Genomic DNA, 23,345 nt, shown 5'->3' on the forward strand with positions numbered 1-23,345 from the left:
CCTAGTAAATTGGGATTCTTGCACTGTGGCTACTAGAGTTCGCATTGTATTTACCCTCCAAAACCTTCCTTCATGACAAAGATACGAGCCAACAAATTTCTATCAACTTCTCTCCTTATTTTATTCACCTTCACAAAAATTTTATTCCCAACCAACTCCCTCATCTGATAAAATTGTTGGACCAAATCTTCGTTATAAAAATCGTTCGTCGAATACCACAAAAGCGTCCAATCCCTACGAATCATCTCGTCACTATAAAACGGCCCAAAGTTGAAGGGCATAAATGTTTGTTCTGGCAAAATTCGTTGTCCTAGAGCCATTCGATGTTTGCATGGATTTGTGGGTTTGAATAAGGTAGGGAAAGAGTTTGAAACAACCTCACTAAAAAAACATAGTGGTGGCATGGTAGGGGTGGTGGCAGTTCGAATTCTTGGATTTTTGGATATATTTGGTGGTTGTTGGAGATGGTGGTGGGAGAGGTTTAGAGAAGATTTGAATTTGTTTTAAACTGTTAGCGTGGGTGTATTGAGGTTTTCTATTTTATTTTTTTTATTTTTGGTTTCTAGGGTTTGGAAGCTTTGTTAATGGCGGTGAGGTAAAAAGAAAATCGTGATCTGTTTTAGTTTGGAAGATGGAGATGCACATGCGTGGCACGTGCGTGCAAGATTGGGCCCAAGCCCAATTCGATTTTCGAAATTCGACGATTTTTCGCGCAACTTCTAACTAAAATTGCCGCTTCGTTACCTGTCCGATTTATATGAATGAGATATGGAAACAATCAAGAGAGAATTTCCAATCTAATGATATATAAAACACTATATTACAACCGTGGGTGACATGAGAAGATAGGAAATGCCTCGAAATGCATGCATGATGTAAGTTATGCGAATGAATGAAATCTAAATTCATAGATAATATCAACCTGAATCGAAATATGATTAAACAGCCTAAGCAACACAACTGGAAAATTGAACAATCAAGGACAGAAAAACGAACACCCTACCCCCAAATAAATTTTGGACAACAGAGTTTAGAATATTTGTTTTAAACGTGGGTCTTTTAAAGTCAGATTTCCGAGACTTCCCAAATTACTATTTTTATGATTTTAGAATTTATTTTTATTTTTTATGAAAAAGATTTAATAGAGAAAAACAATAAAGCAATAAATGCATAATTCATACCATAGAGGAACATGGCTAAAAAACCGAGAACACATGCAAGAGTGGAAAATGTGAATTATGTTAAACGTGGACTTAGGATCCGGTACTTACAGCCACACACTCCATAGGGAGCGCCCGGTTATCTGAATGGTGCACTTATCAATATATGGAAATGAAAGGAAGTACACCAACCAACAAAGGTCAGTTATCATAGACAGGGTCCTGTAAAAGGACTTCCTCCACATCAGGGGAAAATGTTTTAACCATTGGCCATTGACTTGAAAGGTACTGTTGTCCTTGGGATTTACCAAGGTGATTACCCCGTAAGAGGTGACTTCAGTAACCAGAAAAGGACCAGACCAACGGGTTTTTAATTTCCCTGGAAAAATATGTAGATGGGAGTTGTAAAGCAAGACCTTTTAACCTATCACAAACTATTTGTGTAAGATTTACTTATCATGAACAGGTTTCATGTTAGCTTTATAATCCTTCATGAGATCATAAGAATCGCTACGGATTTCTTCAAGCTCATTCAATTGCAACTTGCGCTTGACACTTGCCTCATCAAAATTGAAGTTAAGGCTTTTTATAGCCCACATAACACAGTGCTCCAATTCAACAGGCAAATGATAAGGTTTCCCAAATACAAGTCTAAAGGGAAACATACCTATAGGAGTTTTGAAAGCAGTCCTATACGCCCATAAGGCATCAGATTGACGCTTTGACCAGTCTTTCCTATCAGGATTTATAGTTGTTTCTAAGATCTTTTTTATTTCCTTATTAGAAACTTCTACTTGTCCGCTAGTTTGTGGATGATAAGGAGTTGCTACCTTATGTGTAACTCCATACTTTTTTCACTAGAGATGCAATAATTTTGTTGCAAAAATGTGTTCCACCATCCCTAATGATGGCTTTAGGAATGCCAAATTGACAGAAAATGTATTCCTTAAAAAAAAACACAACTGTTTTATGGTCATTGCTACGGTAATCCATGACCTCTATCCATTTAGACAAGTAGTCCATGACAACTAGAATATATATAAAATCGTGGGAAACTAGAAAAGGACCCATGAACTTAATGCCCCATACATCAAAAACTTCTACCACCATGATTGGATTTAATGACATCATATTACGCTTCGTGATTCGCCCAAGTTGTTGGCAACGGACATACGTCTTGCAATGCACTTGGGCATCTTTAAAAAGAGTAGGCCAATAAAACCCATAATTAAGAATTTTAGTAGCTATTTTCATACCACTGAAATAGCCAACACACTCTTTGTCATGGCAGAATGAGAGAGCCTAATTATATTGACACTGGGGAATACAACGACGAATAATCTGATCCGCACAATACTTAATAAGGTAGGGCTCATCCCAGTAGTATAGCTTATCTCTGGCCAAGAACTTCTTACATTCATTTCTTGACCAATCAGTAGGAATAGTATCAAATGCGGAATAATTCACAATGTCAGCATACCATGGTTCAGAAAAAATAGCATACAGATGCTCATTAGGAAAAGAGTCAGGTATGGACTCAGAATCACTATCATCATCATTTGTAAGTCTAGATAAGTGGTCGGCAACTACTTTTTCGACCACTCTTTTGTCCTTTATTTCTAATGTGAACTTTTATAGAAGAAGAATCCATCAGATTAATCTCTGATTAGCATCTTTCTTTGCGAGAAGGTACCTAAGGGCTGCATGGTCCGTGTAAACTAGAGTCTTAGAACCGACCAAATAAGGACAAAACTTATCTAAAGAATAAACGACAGCTAAGAATTCTTTTTCAGTAGTTGTATAATTCCTTTGAGCATTGTTTAAATTTTTACTAGCATAATAAATAACAGTGGACTTATTATCTAGTTTCTGTCCTAAGACAATTTATAGTTAAAATTAAAATCAAAGATGGCATCCTTTAAAAGCAGATTAGTTGAAAAATCTTTGATAAAGCGCCTATAAAAACCTGCATGGCCTAGAAAGGCTCTAATATCACGGACAGTCCATGGTATAGGTAGAGTTGCTATCTTATCTAGTTTGGCCTTATCTACTTCGATGCGATCACTAGATACAATGTGATCTAGCACGATTCCCTTTTCACCATGAAATGACATTTTTCCCAATTCAAAACCAGACTCTTCTCTTCACACTGTGTCAAAACCTTACACAGGTTAGACAGGCAGCCAGTGAAAGAGTCTCCATAAATAGAAAAATCATCCATGTATACTTCCATGAAATGGTTTACCATGTCACTAATATATCAAGCATACACCGCAGGAAGGTACTAGGAGCATTACAAAGGCCAAAAGGCATTCGTTTATAGGTGTATGTTCCAAAAGGACATGTGAAGGTAGTTTTTCTTGGTCATCAATATCAATAATAATTTGGAAATAGCCAGAGTAGCCATCCAAAAAATAGTCAAAAGAATGACCAACTAGACGTTCTAGCATTTGATCTATAAAGGGTAAAGAAAAATGATCCTTTCGTGTCATGGCATTTAAACGTCTATAATCGATACAGATTTGCCATTTCATAGGACCATGCGTTGCAACATATTCACCCTTGGCATTACGTACCATGGTAATCCCTGATTTCTTAGGAACTACATGAATGGGACTTAGCCATTCGCTATCAGAGATTGGGTATATGATACCTGCATTGAGTAACCGTAAGACTTCTTCCCTAACCACCTCTTTCATGACAGGGTTTAAGTGATGTTGAGGTTCGTGAGAAGTCTTTGTGTTATCCTCCAAATGGATACGATGAGAGAATACATTAGGGTCAATTCCCTTAAGGTCGGCTAGGGACCAACCAATCGCAGAACAATGCTCCCTAATCACCCTGATCAAAGGTGTCTCTTCCTCCTTAGATAGTAGAGAAGATATAATTACCGGATGACTACCATCCAGATCAAGTTGAATATATTTTAATTCAGAAGGAAGAGGTTTAAGCACCGGGGTGGAAGGAATGTCGATAAATGCTTCTGGAGGGTCCTCATCTTGAGTAATGAATACTTGCTTAGGCAGCAAGTTTTCAAACTCAGTAGATGGAGAAATAGAAGGGTTTACGATAGGTGTAGACTGAAAGATGGTGTTGACTTCCTATAAGTAGGAGTCATTGAGAAAATCTGAACTTCCAAAGGAAAGGAATTTATGCATATTGTTTTCGGGAAACGTGTTGTTAAAATAATCTTGAGCTAAGCTCTCGATCATGCTGACCTCCCCATCTACCGTCGAATCCGGTAACTGTTTCATCATTTTAAAAACATTTACCTCAACAGAAAGATGGCCAAAAGATAAGGACATCGAACCATCGCGACAATTTATAAGCGCGTTGGTAGTTGCCAAGAAGAGATGCCCTAAGATGATCTGAACAAAGTCATTAACGACTTCTGTATTGAGGATAACAAAATTAGTATGATAGTAGAAATCCTAAACCTTAACAAGCACATTTTCAACCACACCCTTAGGATACTTAATAGACCGATCCGCTAATTGCAACGTCATTTGAGTAGGTTGCATCTCTTCTAGACCTATTTGTTTGTATAAATAATACGTCAGTAAGTTAACACTTGCCCCCAGGTTTAATAAAGCAGTGGTCGTGTGGGAATTTCCTAAGGTGCATTATACAGTAAGACGACCAGGGTCCTTGTACTTAACGATTCCATTATGTTCTGATAAAGTTGGAAACTATTTAGTTAGAAAGGCGTCTTTAGGAATATTTGTCTTATGCCTAGTCGTGCACAACTCTTTAAGAAACTTAGCGTGGTAAGGTAATTTTTTAATTGCTTCGAGAAAGGGTAGGTTTATTGTTAGATTTTTGAAAACTTCCCTAATCTCGTCTTAATTTGTATCCTTGTTTAACATAGCTAATCTATGGGGAAATGGTGGTTTCTCTCTATATTTAGCGTATAGATAAACTGGATGTCTAACCTTGGCTTTCTGTTTCTTAGGTTGTGGTTTAACTGGTACCTCTACAGGGGTAGGCTCTTCAGTTTCTATTTCGGTATCAAGTTCAATATCCGGTGTGGGGACTACTTGTGGTGTAACTATATGCATAGTTACATTGTTATCAACCACTCTTCCAGAACGGAGAGTGGTGATGGTATTTAGTTCACCTACATTTGTATTATCCGTACTAGTATTACCGTTTACCTCAAAGGCTGTATTTGTTGTTTTAGGATTAGGTATTGCTTGACCCGAAACCCACCTTTGGGTTGTACTTTCTCTTGTGCTAACTGTTGTAAGGAAAGTTGGATGGCTTGTAAAATCTATTGTTGGGATTGCATAAAAGTGTCAAAATGATCCGGTTGTGGAGTAGGATTTGTTGCAGGTTGTGTGACAGGAACTATGTCACTTTGATTATTAATGGGTGGGTTGTGATAGTTATTATTTACCGGAACGATACCTCTATTTGCATTATAATTAGTATTGTTATAATTATTATAATTACCCTGACCTTGTCATTGGCCTTGTCCTTGTCATGGTGGAGCTTGGTTATAATTGTTTGCTTGCCTAACATTTTGATTATTAAACCCTAGAGGTGTTACTTGTTGATTATTTCTCCAACTGAACTTGGGATGTTGTCTCCAAGGGGTTAGGAAGAGGATAACTATTAATTGAGCAAACGTTATCTTGTTGTGATGTTTGTTGTTCATAAGCTAGAGTATAATAGGAGTCGGGATATTCAGGACTCAAACAAAAATTACATGGATTGGAGTTGGCATTCATGATGGGGATAGACTTTTGTTGAACAGAAATAGCCTCTACCCTTTTAGTGAGAGATTTGATTAAATTTTTAAGTTCAGGATCTGGTTTCATCTCAAACATACCGGCGGCCTTACCTGTTATAGAAGAACTAGCTGAACGGGAGATATCGTCACTACCCCCCAGTTATTATTACACTTTGTCTGATCTTCTAGAAATTTATAAACCTCTGAGGCTCCCTTACTGAGGAAACTACCCCCATTCATTATGTCAAGCACCTCTTTGTGGTGGTGCAATAGTCCCCTTGAAAAGGCAACGAACTAACGTGTCTTTCGCGAGGTTATGGTGTGGACACTCTATAAGAAGATCGGTGAAACGATTCCAAGCCTCTGAAAATGATTCATGAGGATTCTGTCGAAAGAAATGAATCTTGGAAAGCATTTCATCGGTCTTCAGTGGTGGGTAAAAATGTTCCATAAATAGTTGAACAAGTTTGGCTCACGAGTCCACATAATTAGGCACTTGGGCAGTTAACCAAGACGCCGCCTTATCGACTAAAGTGAAAAGAAATACCCTCAGTTTAATTTGTTCATCACCAACCGTAGGATGGTGGAATGTAGTAAGGACTTGGTCAATCCTACGCATGTGCTGATAAGATTTTTTATGGTCTAACCCATGAAAAACGGGTAACAAATTAAATATATTTGGGGGGATTCGGAAATCCCCCACTGGGTCTGCTAGAACGATGCAAGATTTTGGGCTATCGTTCAAGGCTTTGTAAAAGTCAGAGAGAGGAGACTTTCTTTCTTCAACTATTATTTCAGGTGTTGTGTGTGGTATATTAGCTAGAGGTGTAGTGAGTGATATACTAGAAAAGCGTGTTTGTTGATGTTGCCGGTTGATTACGTTAGGCGTTTTTCTTCAACATGACCTTAATCTCATGCAAGGCTAAGATCAATCTTAACTAAACACGACAACACTCAAAACAATCCTGATATGCTAGTATGAACTTTTAACAGGAGATACGAGATGTGGAAGAAAGAAGTACCTGAAAGCCTCCTTGCTTCGCTTATGAATTATGTCTTGTTTACGCAAGCTTTGTGTATATAACAAGTTAGAAACACTGAATAACTTGAAGAAATGGAAGTTTGAACTAACCTGTAGAAATCGGGCGTTTTAGAAGAACTTATTATTCACATAATTGGTCTAACAAAGATGATTATTCTAGTTAAAAAGTTTTGGGCTCTTAGGGAGGGCGCTTATGAATTATGTCTTGAAAACTGAAATTCTTGAAGAGTGATTTGGGGAAATCGGGTGGAGCTCCAGTCGAGGTGCTTGATGGTATTCACTGATGTCGATGTCGATGATTTAGGGCGAGTGAAGCTCAAATTTGGCCTACCAAGGCATGTCGCTCTTCCGTAATAATCCTGAGGAAAAAATTTCAGTTCTAAAACGGGCAACCACAGTTAGAATCAAACAAGGGTGGGTGGGTTTAATGGGACTTTGGAAAGACTAATTATACTAACGAAAACAATTCTAAAGGGAACTAAGACGGCAGCGGTGCCATTTGATAAAAGTAAAATGATAGTTTTACCTACGAATAAACGACGAGACTCAAACACAAGTAAAACTAAAACTAAAAATTGCTTAATATATCAAAGTTTTCTACTCTCGATTCTATCGAAATAGAGTTGGAGTAAAAGATTCGTTCCACTCCTAATTCTTTAGAATTTGTGTTTCCTAAGATTATCAATCTATCCAAAGTTAATGAGAGTTTTACGAAATTATACTAGGATGCAAATTATAATAACGAGATACGATAATTCAACTACGAAATGCTAAATTGATACTATGATAAGGAATTAGGGGGGATTGATTCCACCTAAACTCGACTTAATTTACTAACGAAGAATAGTTGTAATCCATATTGAACTGCTTTCGCATAACAATTGGTTCTTCCTAATCCCTAGTTGTTCATGGTAATCTCTACCAACTAGCATCTAGCATGTGAAACAATCAAACCCATTCTCATGGTGAACTAATCGTTTTCTAGAATGGAATGGGAAATCAAGACTATTCTTTGCTTAACAAAAACTAAGCTTCATCAAGGCTTTTTCAACCCCTTCTAATATAGGTTTAGCCTAGACTCATTATGCTATCATTTCCATTTGAATTTGAGCAAGACATTATATAAAGATTATAATTTTACTATATTGATCTAATCAAGAATTCAAATCTAAATTAACAACTAAGAAATGATTAACAACTAAGAACTAAATTTAGATCTAAGTAATTTAATAAACCAAAAATGAATTTATGAATAACTCACTACTTTTATTAATCTAATGAAGAATAAAACAATGATTCAATAACTAAATTAATAATCTACTTTGTTCTAAACTAATTACTTGAACATAAAACTAGATCTAAAACTATTCTCTAATGGCTACTTGCTACCTAAAACTAATGATGCTTAAAAGTTAAGTCATGTGTCTTGAAATGGAGGAGACAAGATCAACATTTTCGTGCATGGTTTGAGGAGCCATGGTTTGGGCTGGAAAATAGAGCCCAAAACCCAATTTTTTCAGCCCATAGAAGCCTTTTCAGCTGGATTTTACTTCAACAAACTTTTAGTTCACTTCTACTCCTCTGATTTGGTCAAGTCTAAGACCATTAGAAAGCTCTTTCCAAGCCAGCCGTTTTGACATAAGGTAGGCCCAATTCCGAGGTATGAGCCCAAAGATATAGTCTTCGGAAGTTCTGCTGACTTTTGTGTGCTGTTTCTGCCTGCGTTAACTTTGACTTCTCAGCTTTGACCGGGCTTTACAAAGGCTTTTTCTCCTTGAATCTTGGCCTTTAATCACAGAAGTCCTTAGCAACCAACCATTGCTCCTTTATCTCGCCAAAGTGACACATTTCTGCACATAATTGACTTCAATGCCTGAAATATATAAAAGCACATAATCAACATTAACTCTTATTTACTACTCGCATAATTGGTCTAAAAGTATAATTGTTAAGGGGTTAAAACTATAGTTTTGGGCTCTTATCACTCTCTCTAGCTGAATCATCTATCAAAAGGTACAATTTTAACTGATATATGTTATTTTAGATACTCTTATCTGTTTGACTACTGGAAAAAAATGCATCTTTTCTCCAAAATTATTGGGTTTCATGTGTTTGTTTGTGATAAATATTCCTTGATGTTTACTATCTTTCTCTCTCTCTAGTATCTCTATTTTTAGGATAATGATGGGCGTTAAAATCCATAGGCAGAAGCTATTACTATTTCTTTTACATAGTTACCAATTGCAATTAATATAATGTGTGATTTTGTCTAAATCTTTTGGGTTTCAAAGAGTAGTTTTTCAATTGATAGTACTGCCTGCCACCCACCCACTGCAACTTTGACACATCCTGTAAATTATCACCTTTGATCAATGAAAGTTTAGGTTGAGGTTGGTTTATCGACTAAAGACATTTGGTAGGTAAAAGGTTGAGTTTTACACTTGGTGTCGACTTTACACAAGATTAATTTATCGATAAAGGGCCAAAGTTAGTTTTTGGTCTATGCTTTGGTAGAAAAAAGTGATATCCCCATCAATCCTTTTGTTTTTGTGTGAAATTATATCTTCCATGTATTGCTGACGGGAAATAGTATGTATCGTTATCTTCTTTTAGTTTTCTTTTGGGTTGTTGGATTTTTTAGCATCCAAGTCTCTAATTTTTCCTTTCTCTCCCATTCTACCATCAATGATCATCTTGTTCCTCCAGCTAAATCTATTTCAAATGCAAGCCATCCTATGAAAATACTTTCTGTTTTCGTCCCCTTTCTCTCTATGTGTATACCCCCAGATTTTTGCCTCCATTTGATCTCCTCCAACCAAAACAATCTTTGAAGGGCAGATTTAAGGTTCATCCATTCCTCTAGTTCGTCTTCCAGCAATTCTATAGTTTCCTATTTTTTTATCCAGATTATCGATCGCATTCACCTTTTTTTCGATCTGCTTGTCCACCCTAGTAAAAATATTGCACCATAGTTATGTTTTGTACCATTTCATGTCAACATGAGCTCCCTAAGCAGGAGTGATAAGTTCTAATTCTTGTGAATTGTCAAATGAGAGATGTAGTGCTAGTTAGTGGAAGATTGGTTCAACTTGTTCAAGGCTTTTGTAGTTTTGGAGCCATTTTGTGAGCTCATTTAGTGTTTTGAAGATCATAAGCAATTATGCTCTCACTTACTAGTTATTTGCATGCACTTGTTATGGATGCAGACATGCGGTAGTTGCAATGCGCCACAATTGGTCAGGTGGATTATCAACTAGTCACATACAAAGAAAGAAATAGTGTAGATTGCCACCTAGCTTCTCTAGTGTTGTTGGTCTCGTCATTAGTGTTTCTTGTTATCCCCCTGATCACCACCTTGATGTTATAGCTCTTAAAATGAAGAATTGACGTTTGAAGTAGGTTCCTTAATACTGATGAAGAAATATACCATAAGGAATTTGGAACAGGGGGATTTTCATAATATGTGGTCATAGAAGAATATGGTCTGAAAATTATAGTGCCTCTAGTAAAAAAGATGAAGCTGACTTTCAGTTCATGGAAGGATCTCATTTTTGTATGAACCATAGAACTGGTAGTTATTATTCATGTGACTAAAATGATGTTATGATCTTATTCATAGCTTGCTAAAGATCCTGCTAATCCCCCTTTCCGAACTGATATAAGAATAAGCGAGCCAGACACACAGCTTTTGAAAAATATTATATTATGAGGTATTATATCTTTTTTCACGTTCATGTTTTTATTTTCCCTCCCCTACTCAAACTTTGTTGGATTTTTTAATGGGAATCTCTTATAAATAGGACACTAAGTTGCGAAAGCTATCGATGATAAATCTAGGAGGAAGATTGTGTTGACAGAGTTGTGGAGGAAGAGTATTAGGAGGTACCTTGCCTGTTCAGATATTCGCAAAACGCACTGAAGTTGCACTAGGGGTAGGCAATGGGCCGGGTCGGGCTAGCCCGACCCTAAACATTTAAAACCTTTCAGTTATTAAGGTCGGGCCAGCCCGGCCCTAAAGTCCCCATAGGGCAGGGTCATAAGTCTAAATTTCAAGCCCTGACGCTACCCTAAGCCCTCTTTAATAGTTTAGGGCCGGGCCTATATATTTTCTTCTTTTTACTGCATCAGTTTTAAAACTCATTTATATTACAAAAAAATTTCAAAGATTTGCAAACTCAAAGTCCCACCACTCTGAAAGTTGAATAACAACCAATCTAGTAATAATTCTTGATAAGTCCAACAATTTAAAATGCATATCCACAATCTAATAAACTGAAGTACATAGAGACTCATATTTATATTTCAAAATTACAGTTAAAATGCACAAGACACATTTTGGAATGAGCTTTCACTGACATAAATCCGTTATTTCTTGTACTCAAATCTCACCAAAATTACATTTAACATTGAAGAACACAAAGACAAATAAGAGTATGGAATGAGTTTTTACTGACGTCAACCTATTTTTCATTAGGCTAGTGCCCAGTGCTCATTATTGTTCTTGGCGACTAGGTTAGACGGGGAGTTGTGAGGTGTAAGTGAGTTGTGAGATAGAAACAATTAGGTTTACAAGTTTTTATGATATAAGACAAGTTATTAGAAGTACCCATACGGTAAGTGATAAATTACAAAGGACATTGTTATTTTAATTGAAAATATGTAACAAGGAGTTGGATAGTTTTAGTTGTGTATTTTATAGTGAAATTATAACTAGGGCTTGGTTAGGGCTTAGTTAGGGTCGGGCCTATGTTTCAGAACCTTAGCCCTGACCCTGCCTTAGAAGGCATTAGGGCCGGGTCGGCCCTGCCCTAAACTCTGTGAGGGCTTTAGTTGTAAGGGCTTTATAGGGCTTAAGGTCGGGTCAGTCAGGGCCTGGTTAGGGTCGTTAGGGCTAAATTCCCACCCCCTAAGTTGCAATGTTTGCAACCAATCACATATGGTTAAGTATAAATTTCTATTTATGATTCTAAGCACAAACTCTGGGATTTGTGTCTCACATTCTCTAAAATAGACTGATCAGTCATGGGATTTGAAACTTTCTGTTAGATTAAAAAAACTTTTCAACCATTAGATATCTATGATTCACTTTCAATGGAGTGATGTTCTATCATTTCTGTTTGTTGTGGGATGAGATGAGTGTAAACCAGCTGTCTGTTTTTGTTAGAGAAGGTTGAGAGACCAGGAGATGAAGCTAGGAAAACTGCTAAAGAGTATGGAGTTATTGGAGTATGGAGATATTGTAAGAGACTCTATGAACAGTTAATTAAAGGTATGACATTATTTTTTTTTTCTTTTTCTCCGTAAGTTTTTCTTATTTTTGTTTATACTCTACTATTTTTGCTTCTAAAAGTTAGCTAGTATAGGGAATTAAATCATATTTATTAACATTAATTATAGAAATCAATTTAATCATCCATTGTATGTTTGTCTGCTATACCTTTGTTTAGCTTAAGTTTCTTAAAATTAATTTTGATTCTTATAATTAGTTTATGTAGTCAAGCATATTAATGTATACAATTGAAGTCTAGGGAGTAAACTTCCTGGATACCTATAAGAATGGTCGTTTGTTTTTTTTAATTGTATGTACTCTTGCTTATCTTTGTTAGTATTTTCTTGACTTGCCAAAAAGCACTTTAAGACAATGCATGCATGAATCTCAATGTCATCTGCCTAATAATTTCTTGAACAATTCCACATCTAGTACCTGTAAAATTGGTAATCTTTTTGATAGAGGTATGCCAAAATCTGTACAAGAAGTATACAATTAGATGATCGGGCTGTCATTTTATAATGTGTTATATGTTTTTAACACATATTATTTACTTCTAACTTTTTCTTTAAGAACCTTCAGAAATTTGGTGTTCCTGGTATCTGCCCACCCTTGTTACTGGGCATGCAGAGGTACATCCATTTTCCAATCTTATCATTCCATTTAGTAAACAAGAATGACTATGTGGAATCGAAATCTAGGGAGAAAATCTCCCTTGGTGTTCTCCTACCATTGTTATAGTATTAAATGTCTTATTAATTGTGTGTTCTAAGCATTCGTACTAATATAGATGTTTTATGCATGAATCTCATTGTCGTCCCTAAATGCTTCTTTATTAAATTCCCTTTTGTTTCTTTAGGCCATGAAGATTCGCAAAAGCATGACATTGTTAGTGTTGAACAAGGATACAATTGCATGGGATACACATTGCCTTTGCAGTCTATATTGGTATGAAACTGATGATAGGAAGGATGAAGTGCGTGAAGGGTTAGACTTGTATCATGAAGGCCGGATGATAAAGACATGCGTGTTCAAGTCCATGTTCCTATTTTAGAGTCAGTCACAATTTATACTTTCCTTGTTTCAACTGAATGACTTGTATTTTCCTTTATTAAGTTGTTTCTTTTTGCCTTTTCTTTTGTTATGCTTATTTTGTATGTGCACTTGGAATTCTATCTTTCAGGATGAATGGAAATGGTGATTTTGAAGTGTAGGATGGTTATGGGAGCTTTGCTAGGTGATTGGTAGGTCTCTGTTAGTTGTGGGTGAACTGACCCATGAATTAAAATATAAATATTTAAAAAAAAAAAAAAACTCTGCCACAGTCTAGAACCGTAGCAAAAACATCATCTCCCACGGATCCAAACCATGTGAAAAGTGAATTTTTGCCACGGCCCAAACCCGTAGGAAAAAGTGACCTTTTGCCACGGCAAAAAACCATCACTATTGGTAGGCTTTACCAACGGTCATGATTGTAGGCAGACCATTCCTGACACACAAAAAGCCTACAGTCCTACGACGGTCCAAAATCGTGGGAAAAGCCCTTTCCCACAGTTTTGGACCGTGAGGTAAAACCTGTTTTCTTGTAATGGTGATTTTTTGAGTATCTCCTGATCCTCCTCTATGTTTTGTGATTCAAGAGTTTTTTTTCTTGATAGAGAAGGGATGAGCTGATTTAGAGTTCAGGGTTGAATCGCCTGGCAGCTGCCTACGTATCTCTTTGTTTGGTTAGGAGAATCAAACCTTATTTTGCGTAGTTCCTAAGAGCGAATCCCTATGGTTTATATAGGAAGAGCTTTGTGAGTCCTAAGGTTAGGGTGAACCTCACTGCTTATGAGTTCCCTTCCATCTTTGGACTCTGCCTTCCTATTAGGAATCCTCTCCTTATGGAAGTCTGAATCTAAACCATATTTTATTAGTTATTAGAGGTAGGTTTCCTTGTTGATCATAATATCCCATCGTATATGGGAATATTATATCTAAAAGGTAACTCTTAAGATATGTCATTACGATTCCTTTCTTATCATCAAAGATAGCCCTCTTCAGTTTCCTTCTATTTAGGAAATATCCATATCAGTTCCTAACGACTTGGAGAACTGTTATGCCTAGAGGCGGTCAGTCACGTGTCTGGCACGTGCTTACTAAACATTCGTGATAAACACGAGATCACTTATTCACAAAACTGATCCATTGGTTCTTGTCTCATTTTGGACATCTATAGTCCTAGGTCATTTTTCATACACGTGTCATCTAATCAATGACGAGAAATCCCCCTTATAATAGGTATTAGCATGAATAAAACTTACTCATGTAGGAGAGAATGTCATTCTAGACAATCTCCTATTTCTAGTCCTCCATCTACTAAGATGGGCGACGAAGTAGTGCAAGTTGAAGAGCCTCTCTCCAACTTCTACACACCGTTGCAAGATGGCCCTCCATCTTGTATACGACTCACACCACTCACAAGAGACTTTTGCATTCCATTGAACATGTTCAATCTCCTACCCATATTCCATTGGTTAGAACACGAATTACCGTATGAGTATCTACGCTGGATACATGAAATATGCCATACTTTCCACCATTCGAGCATCACCAACGATCAAGTGAAGCTACGAGTGTTTCTTTTCACTCTAGCTGGTATGAGTCACGCATGACTTCTTTCTCAGAAGCCTGATTCTTTTGATACATTGGTAAATGTTGTGTTCTCCTTCATGAAGAAGTATTTCCCGTCGAAGAAAACACAAGAGATAAGAAGTAAGATATAGTTCTTCAGACAAAGTCCAAGTGAGACATTTTCCGAACCATGGGATAGATTCTCTGACCTACTCCATTCATGTCCTCACCATAAACTAAAAAAATCCACTCTTGTCCAATGTTTCTTCAAAGGTCTTCTCCAAGAACACAAAGTAACCCTAGACATCATGAGTAATGGTAATTTTTTAGATAGAGGTGCAACCGAAGCCTTAACCTTTCTTGAAAACCAAGCTGAAAAGAGTACCCATTAGGGCGACATAAACAATTCCAGAATAGCCCAACTTAGTGTATCTAAGGCTAGTGGTATTTTTTAGGTGAAATCCGATCCAGAAATCAAAACTTTAATAGAAACCCTCACAAGAAAGATAGATGCCCTCACAACCAAACAAATAGACCAAACCCCTCATCTTGTCAGGAACATAAATACCTCACCATGCAATTTATGTTTAAGCCTAAATTATATAGATGCCACCTGTCCCTTGATCACAAACCTATCATCACTTTAACGAGAAGAAGTGTGTGCTTTCAATGTATCAAACGCAATATGAAGATAATATCCAAACTTCGAATGGACTAATATTCCACAAAACCAACCACCTCCAGGTTTCAACAAACCACCAAATACATTCAGACAAGGACAATGTACCTATAACAATCAGAACAAAGCATTGGTTCCATCACATTTTAACCAGAACTACTAAAATCCACCTATCAACAACCAAATAGATCTAGTTCCCATTACACCATCAACTAGTGTCCAAACATACAAGCCCATCAAAATAATGCTATATGTCATGCAACAACAAACCTAGACCCTAACATCTATGTAACAATCTCTAAACTTGTTAGCCTAAGACAAAAGACAAAAAGATGTGTTCCTAGGATAAGCTATTCTGAACCCTAAACCAACAAACATAGCCTTTGAAGCAACAAGTGACGTGAACGAAGCTGGAGCGCTAAAAACTCTTTCATGATCATCCTATCTATAAGGATTAAATCCTCTTTTCCTAGATGTATTCCTTTCTCCGTTCCATTTCATCTTTCGCTTTAAGGGAATACATCAACAAGGTAACCGGACCCTCCATTTAGAGTGTGTGGTTGTAAGTGATGCAGCCTTAGTCCACGTATATCTCACATATTCTTTGTAAAACACTTTTTACTCATCGTTTGAGTAAGTGTGAACATGTGAAGTGAGTATACAATTTTCTTTTATTTATTTTCTATTTCTTTTTCAAAAAAGTTGTTTTCTCTGTTCGGTTAATGCGAGATTCTCGATAAATTAATAGTTATGTGATTTTCAAAAAAAAAACAGGCAATGGATTTTACACAGACCAACTCCTACAACAACACAATCTAGGGGCAGTTTGAGATTAGTTTTGCTTACTAAGGGTCGCCTATATCACCGAGCTATTCACTCGGGTTAGGACATTCCATGTCTTGAACAGTAAATCCCCCAACTCGCGTAGATGAAGCTCTGTTTGTCTAGATTGGGTTCGCCATAGAGCCGACACGAAAGTTGCCTAAGATTTCTTATTATGGTTTGTTTTTCATCACAGCTTTCTGAGTACGAGTATCTTAAAATATCTCTCCATAGTATTCAAAACTAGAGGATATAAAATTTAAAATTATATGCTCGGGAGTAACCAAAATGATACCAGAATCACGTATAATTTTATCTTCTTGTCAAAACTTCTAAATGGTTAGAGATATATTTTTTTTGAGAAAACCACCTAAAACAAAAAATAAAAATAAAAAAAATGAAGTGTATCCAAACGAGAATTAAACAAATAAAGTAACTCAAAGTGATATTATTCTCTATTTAATTCTATCTTTTGCCTCCACCTCTCTATTTGTCTCGAGAATCTGACGTTAAAAGACTCAAACTTGTACAAATTTTCAAAAAAATTTCCTTTCTTAAAAATCTTTCCCCTTCTCAATATTTCTCTTTCTAAAAACTTTCAAAAATATGACTTCTGTAACGAACAAAAACCCTCCACCTAGCAAGACTAGATGGATAAGTTTTAATGATTGTGTGCAAGCACTTCCTAGAGAACTGCAGCTGAAGGTATGGACACATATACCGAAAATCATTCATAGTTTGGGTAAGAGTTCATATACACGTAAAAGACGAGCTATGAGAGAAGGTTGGTGCTCAAAATATCAAACATCAACTTGCCCCGGTCTTCAACCTCATAGTGAAAATTTAGTTTTCAAGGTTTTCATGTGACAGCCACCAGCTCATCGAGCACAGTTGAGGAGAGTAATCCAACCATCTGGTTAGGATTGACTTAAGTTTTCAAAAACTTCCAAGTCTTGGGAATCTAACTTAAAATGAGCCACCTTTTTAAAATTTCAGTCAAACTTATTGAAAGCCCAAAAAAAATTAATTAAAATTTTCCTTTTGTTGTTTGTACATATTTCCCTACAGTTCCTTTTTTGTTTCTTTCCCTCATCTGTTTTTCATCCACTTTTGGATGTGAGTGTACCCTATACCACTATGTAGAATTTTCAATGCTGATCGTTTTGGTACCTCACGGGTCAAGATCGGACAAGTAACGAACCGTGGATCGGCTCTTAAAGTTGGCAAGGTAGTGATGACAAGATCGGAATTACCAGATTTCATTTGGGCTTGGGCCGAAATTTTGTTTTAATTTAAAAGGCATGTTCCATCAAATTTATTTAACCCACGTGACCGCCCAACCATCCATCTTCTTCCTCACAATTTCCAAACCCTAGCTGCCCTAAGCCAGCTCGCGACTGGCCTTAGTCAGCTCGCAACCGCTCGCTCACCCCAAATACCACCACTTTAAATTTTCACAACCTCCTCCATTTTCAACACCCATTCCAACAAAAACCCATATTTTATTAATTCATACTCCAAATGGCTCGGGATATTAAAATCGTGTCGGAGAAAAAATTTGAACCCATCTTCAATTCTGATATATTTGAAGTGCACTCCAAGGCTGAGATTAAAATAAGAGGATGGGAAGCTTTGGTTTTATTGGAAGGTTGGATCTTATTCTCCTTCTCTCACTCTTTCGTTTTATAATCATACGCTTAGAGGGAAGGATGGCCGCATCACGGTTGTTAAAGATGGATGAACACTTGAGCTCACCAAGGGGGTGGTGAGTGAGATTCTGGGGATTCCTCTGAAGGCTTATGCTTAGACGGAACAATCCCCAGATAACACCTTCGTTTGGGAGCAACTTTGTCAACCCAGGAGGTCCACCGCCCCTCTACCAGTGCTGGTCACCAGGATCATGTAGCACTTGGGATTCGAGGCTACAGATGCTCTAGTGGAGGTCAAGGACGCTACCACATGTCCAATCTATGCCCACTGCGTCCAGAAATTATGGCTTCCACCTGCAGCTAGATCCACCGAGCAAGCACGCCCTACTGAGAAAGTGGATTACTTCGCTGAAGATGCCACTCTACAGTTCACTCAGCCCATGGACGGAATTCACTTCCTCCATGGTGGCCAAAGGATTTTGCATCAGCACATCCACTAGCTCAGGCAAACACAGGGAGTTATCATAGCGAAACAGCATACCCTCAAAGAGGAGCAACGGTTTTGTCCAGCAGGAGCATCAAAGATTTCAGCACAGTGTCACTAGAACACTATTGAGCATTAGAGATGATCTACTGCGTAGTGAAAAACACGCTAGAACCCGATGTCATCAAGAATAAGGATCTTCTCGACGTTTTGACGAGTCACGCACAAATTCTGACTAGGAGTTTCCCTAGTGTCCGTATAGTAGGATATATTTATTTTTATTTTTCTTTCTTACGTGTATGACGGTTAGTATAAATTTAATTATATGTTTAATATTATCTTCTTGTTCTATTTGTTTTCTTGTGGAATTTGGTATATGAGTAAAAGGTAATACAAATACATCATGCCAAAATTTTCTATTTTTCTTTTCTGCATGTTTTCAAAAATACAAAAACCGAAAAAACTATATTCATAGTAGAATAATTATTCCTACTATAATAAACCATGTATTTCTCGTTCTATGTCAAACAACCCACACCCTAAATTTATTTGCGGGTGGCGTATTCTCATCATGAAGAACATAATACAAGTGTATCTCCGATTTTGCTCATGTTTCTATGGTAATCTCGTTCCTTATCTCTTCATACTTTGAGAACAAAGCATAGTTCTATTTAGGGGGTGGTATAGTAATATTTTGTAAAAACTGGGCATTTTCCTATAGTAGATATAATAGTATATTTCTTCTTTTCTAAATTTTTTTTCAAAAAAGACCAAAAATATTTTTTTGTTTAGTATTAAAAAGTCTTATTTCCTTTTCTCTGATGAATAAAAAGTTTAGAAGTCTCATTATAGCAATAGAGTAAGGACTTGTTCTTCGAACTTAGACTAATATATGAACAATAATTTCTACATCTTTCCATGAATAGCATGCATTAGCATTTGATTGTATATAGCAGTGAGTTTCCGAGATCAATGTTAGAATGACTAAGTTCCATATCCTGTGAGAATCTAGCCAAAAGCCTCATCTGAATGATTATTGAGTGATCACACAAAGGATGTCCAGATAGAAAGACCACACGTCCACTTGCTTCATCACCACGCCATATCCTAGGAGAGAATTTAGGCCATTTTTAGAGTAATATAACCAAATAAACGTTAAAAACCCAAAAAGATAGTTTTTCTTGTAGTTACCCCTCTTAAGCTTTCACCATTTTCTAAAAGCCATTTTATTCTATGCCATAACTTCCTAACCCGCTACAACACACAATAAAAAGGTTACCTAGATGACGAGTTGGGAATTGGATGGATATAAGAAAAAAAAAAGAGAAGAGGAGACCTTGTACAAAAACAGATAAGTTAGTTACTTCAAAAAGAAACTAAAGAAAAGAAAAGAAAGACCCATCAAAAACCAAAACTCCATAAAATCAAAGGAGTCAAAAATCGAATCTCCCAAAAGTTCAAAATCAAAAGGATACGATATCAGAAACAAAAGCTATGTTAGAACTCCCAAAATTTAAAATCATATGGAGCCACAAATCCAAAGGGATAAAAGAATAAATCACAATTCGGAAACAAAGAACAAAACGAGGTTCTTTTCTGGTTATAAGTATCTTGAAGACCCAATTTATTAACTTATCAGATTTTGTTTTTTTCTTCGTTTTTCTATCTAAACCATCACTTTAGCCCCGTAACTCATAATAAAAGACCTCTAGCTCAATTAGGAATAGGATGGTGTGACAGTAAGTGGCAAGCGTGATCAATCGACCCCAGTTTCTTTGGATGTTATTTGAGCATGTGAGGAATATAAGTGCCCACTGCACTTGAGAAAATGAAACTTGAGTGAATCTAACAGAGAGTTGTGATTACAACACACCCCTGCAAGAACCCACCTTAAGGACGCTCTCCAAAAGTCTAAGAAACAACTCTGATTTTGCATTTCATTACTCGTGTTTTGCACATTTATCTCTAGATGATTAAATTACTGTACATATGTTATTCTAAGTTCAAAGGAGTTTGTCCTTATTCCCCGCTAATGAGATATATGGACTTCTGAAAATAAGGAAACAAGACCCTTTGTACTAGATATAAGAAGTTTGTGAGAACCTTCACTGGAAAACTCTCATGAGGCTTAAAGCTCATCCACTAGGGAATTCCTTGTGGTTTAAGGCCTTGTTACATATGGTCAATGCAGTCGCCCTCTGCAAAACGAGATTAGTATAGCTTATAATAAATCACTCATTTGTGATCTTAGTTTTTTCTCTCATCCTTGCTTGTGGACAAGTAGGATGTTATTTGGTGGTGCTGATCAGCTCCCAAATGTGCATTTTATTACCCTTACATTATTGCATTACAACCCTTCTTACGCTTAATGAAAAGACAACTAATAGCTTTTATTACCTTTTTTAGGTGCCAGAGAAATTCAGACCACTTATCATAAAAGCTGCGACTTAGCACCAAAAGGAGCCTCAATTATGTTTATTATGAAGATTAGAAACAACTATGAAAAAGTGCTGAAAAAGTTAATGGTCAAAGTCAAAGGTCAAAGGTCAAGGATTCGGAACCAAAGAGTTGAAAGTCAAAGGCCTCAACTCAGAATACCAGAGATAGATGTCTGTAACACAAAATATGGCTTTCTCTAAAACCTATCTTGATCAAGAAAAAATCAAAAAGCAAAAGGAAAAAGTAAAAGTATAAAGTAAAGGGCAAGGTGTCTCAAATGTAATGGAGAAGGGCAAATCAGTCATTTGTATAAAGTAGGGGTATAAGAACTAAAAGTTAGGGAGAGAGAATTCACCTAGACTTAATCTAGTGTCATGTAGGATTTAATTTCTAGTCTTTTTTTCATTCAAGTTATTTACTTTATTGTTCTTTATTTCAATATTGTTATTTTCTTTTGTTATTCAATCAATCAATCTTCTTTCTTGTTGTTCTTTTTTTCAATCAATCATTTCAATCATTTTCTTTTAAGTTTGTGTCTTTCAATCATTAAAATAAGGGTAATTTTGACTTAACCCCCCATAGATGGGTAGCGGTTTGACTAAACCCCCCATTTTTAAAATCATTTGAGTTTGCCCCCCACTCCGTCAATTTTGTGTGTAACAGATGTTAGTATTTTAGCTATTGACCATTTTACCCTTATGAAATAGATGTTGCATTGCCCCCTACATTAACACGTTAAACCTAGCTTTGCAAAAACCCCCCAAACGTTGCCATTATTTAATTCTTGCACTCTCTCTCTCATATTTTACCTATTGACCATTTTGCCCTTTCTGACAAATAAAGGTTTTTTTTTTTTTTTCCTTCCTTTAGTTAAAACAAATTAAGAGGTTTACTATTAGTTAGTGTAAACCCCCCAAACGTCAATATGATATTTGCATAAACTCCCCAATTTTTTAGTTCATAGTAAACAAGAAGAAGAAATCTCACGATTGGGACATAGTTGTTCAGTTTCCAAAGTTCTCACAATTGGAAGGGTACTGAGCTCTCATGAACATGATGAAGAAATATTTTCATGGCTTCATACGTGGACCAGCATATGGCAGCTGTAGGAGCATGAAATAACACTCTTGCCTTCAATCCTCGCAACAGAGCTTGGGGCCCTTCTTTTGCAACTATCTGTTTAAGCGCCATTCGGATTGAAGTATTGCTAAATTTGTCAGCACCACACACACCCTGACATTGCAATCTGGTTTTGACAACATCCAATGGAGTGGTAACTGCACTAGCCAAAGCACCAGCCACTCCACCAGCCGTTAGATGAACCAAGATTTGTTCTTCACTCGCATTCTCTAACGATATCTCACTCAAAACCTTCTTCATCGCTTCGTAAGTAACAAAGTGCACAGCCGTAAAAGGCGCATTCATCACAACCGTAATTCTATACGAAGCATAAAAAGCTCTAAACCCCTATTCCTTCAACATCTTTGTCACACAATCCTTAACTCCACTATAAGGACTTTTCTTTAATTGCAACCTCTTTGTTTCACCACATCCAATGGAGTCAATACTACATCACTTGTAGTCATCGCGAGCATGCCTGATGCTGTGATGTGGGCTAACGGGCGGTGTCCTAGCTTATTTCTGCCTAGTTTTTCTTTAGATACTTCGTAAACCGTGAAATAAAACGGCGTGAGCTAGACCGGCACCTAGACCAATAACACCTATGCCACAGTAAAAGCCTAATGGACCTTCTTTTCGCATAATTGAGGTAAAAACTTGACCGGTATTGTGGTGGTGGGCAGATGATGAGGCGGTGGAAGTGGTGCCGAACATTTGCATACTGATTTTGAGAGTGTCAACTGGGAACATTGCCATGTGTTCAACCATGTCTGCAACTGAGCTCGCCAACATGAATTTCCAAAAGCCCATCCTGTCGTCATGGGCTGAATGGTTGCCCGTCATTACCATTCGATCAGCATCCATACAATGTTGTGTCTTGCTGTTTAATTTGATAAGTTTGCCGAAGTAGATCTAATTAAATAGGAAGCCCAACACTGAAATTATCAAATTGTCATTCAACATCAAATAAATCATAATCTAGTACTGATTTTGGATAGCATGGCAGGAGCATTTAGTGGGGTACTATACTTGCGAGGTTAGCAACACAAATCAACGATCTCAGGTTCTATTATCATATTTCATCTTCTTCTTTACATTATTCTTCTTCGTTTATGGTTAACTAAAAAATTGGGGGGTTTATGCAAATAGCATATTGACATTTGGGGGGTTTACACTAACTAATAGTAAACCTCTTAATTTGTTTTAACTAAAGGAAGAAAAAAAAAAAAAAAAACCTTTATTTGTCAGAAAGGGCAAAATGGTCAATAGGTAAAATACGAGAGAGAGAGTGCAAGAATTAAATAATGGCAACGTTTGGGGGGTTTTCGCAAAGC

At 36.8% G+C, this 23,345-nt stretch overlaps 1 pseudogene; it reads right to left on the bottom strand.

Moving 5' to 3' along the window:
- Positions 1-21,819: 21,819 nt before the first annotated feature.
- On the bottom strand, positions 21,820-22,854 carry LOC147497124 (uncharacterized; annotated as a pseudogene).
- Between the last annotated feature and the right edge of the window lie 491 nt (positions 22,855-23,345).

The sequence above is a fragment of the Coptis chinensis genome, chromosome 5 (assembly GCF_015680905.1).
Source record: "Coptis chinensis isolate HL-2020 chromosome 5, ASM1568090v1, whole genome shotgun sequence".
Lineage (NCBI taxonomy): Eukaryota > Viridiplantae > Streptophyta > Magnoliopsida > Ranunculales > Ranunculaceae > Coptis > Coptis chinensis.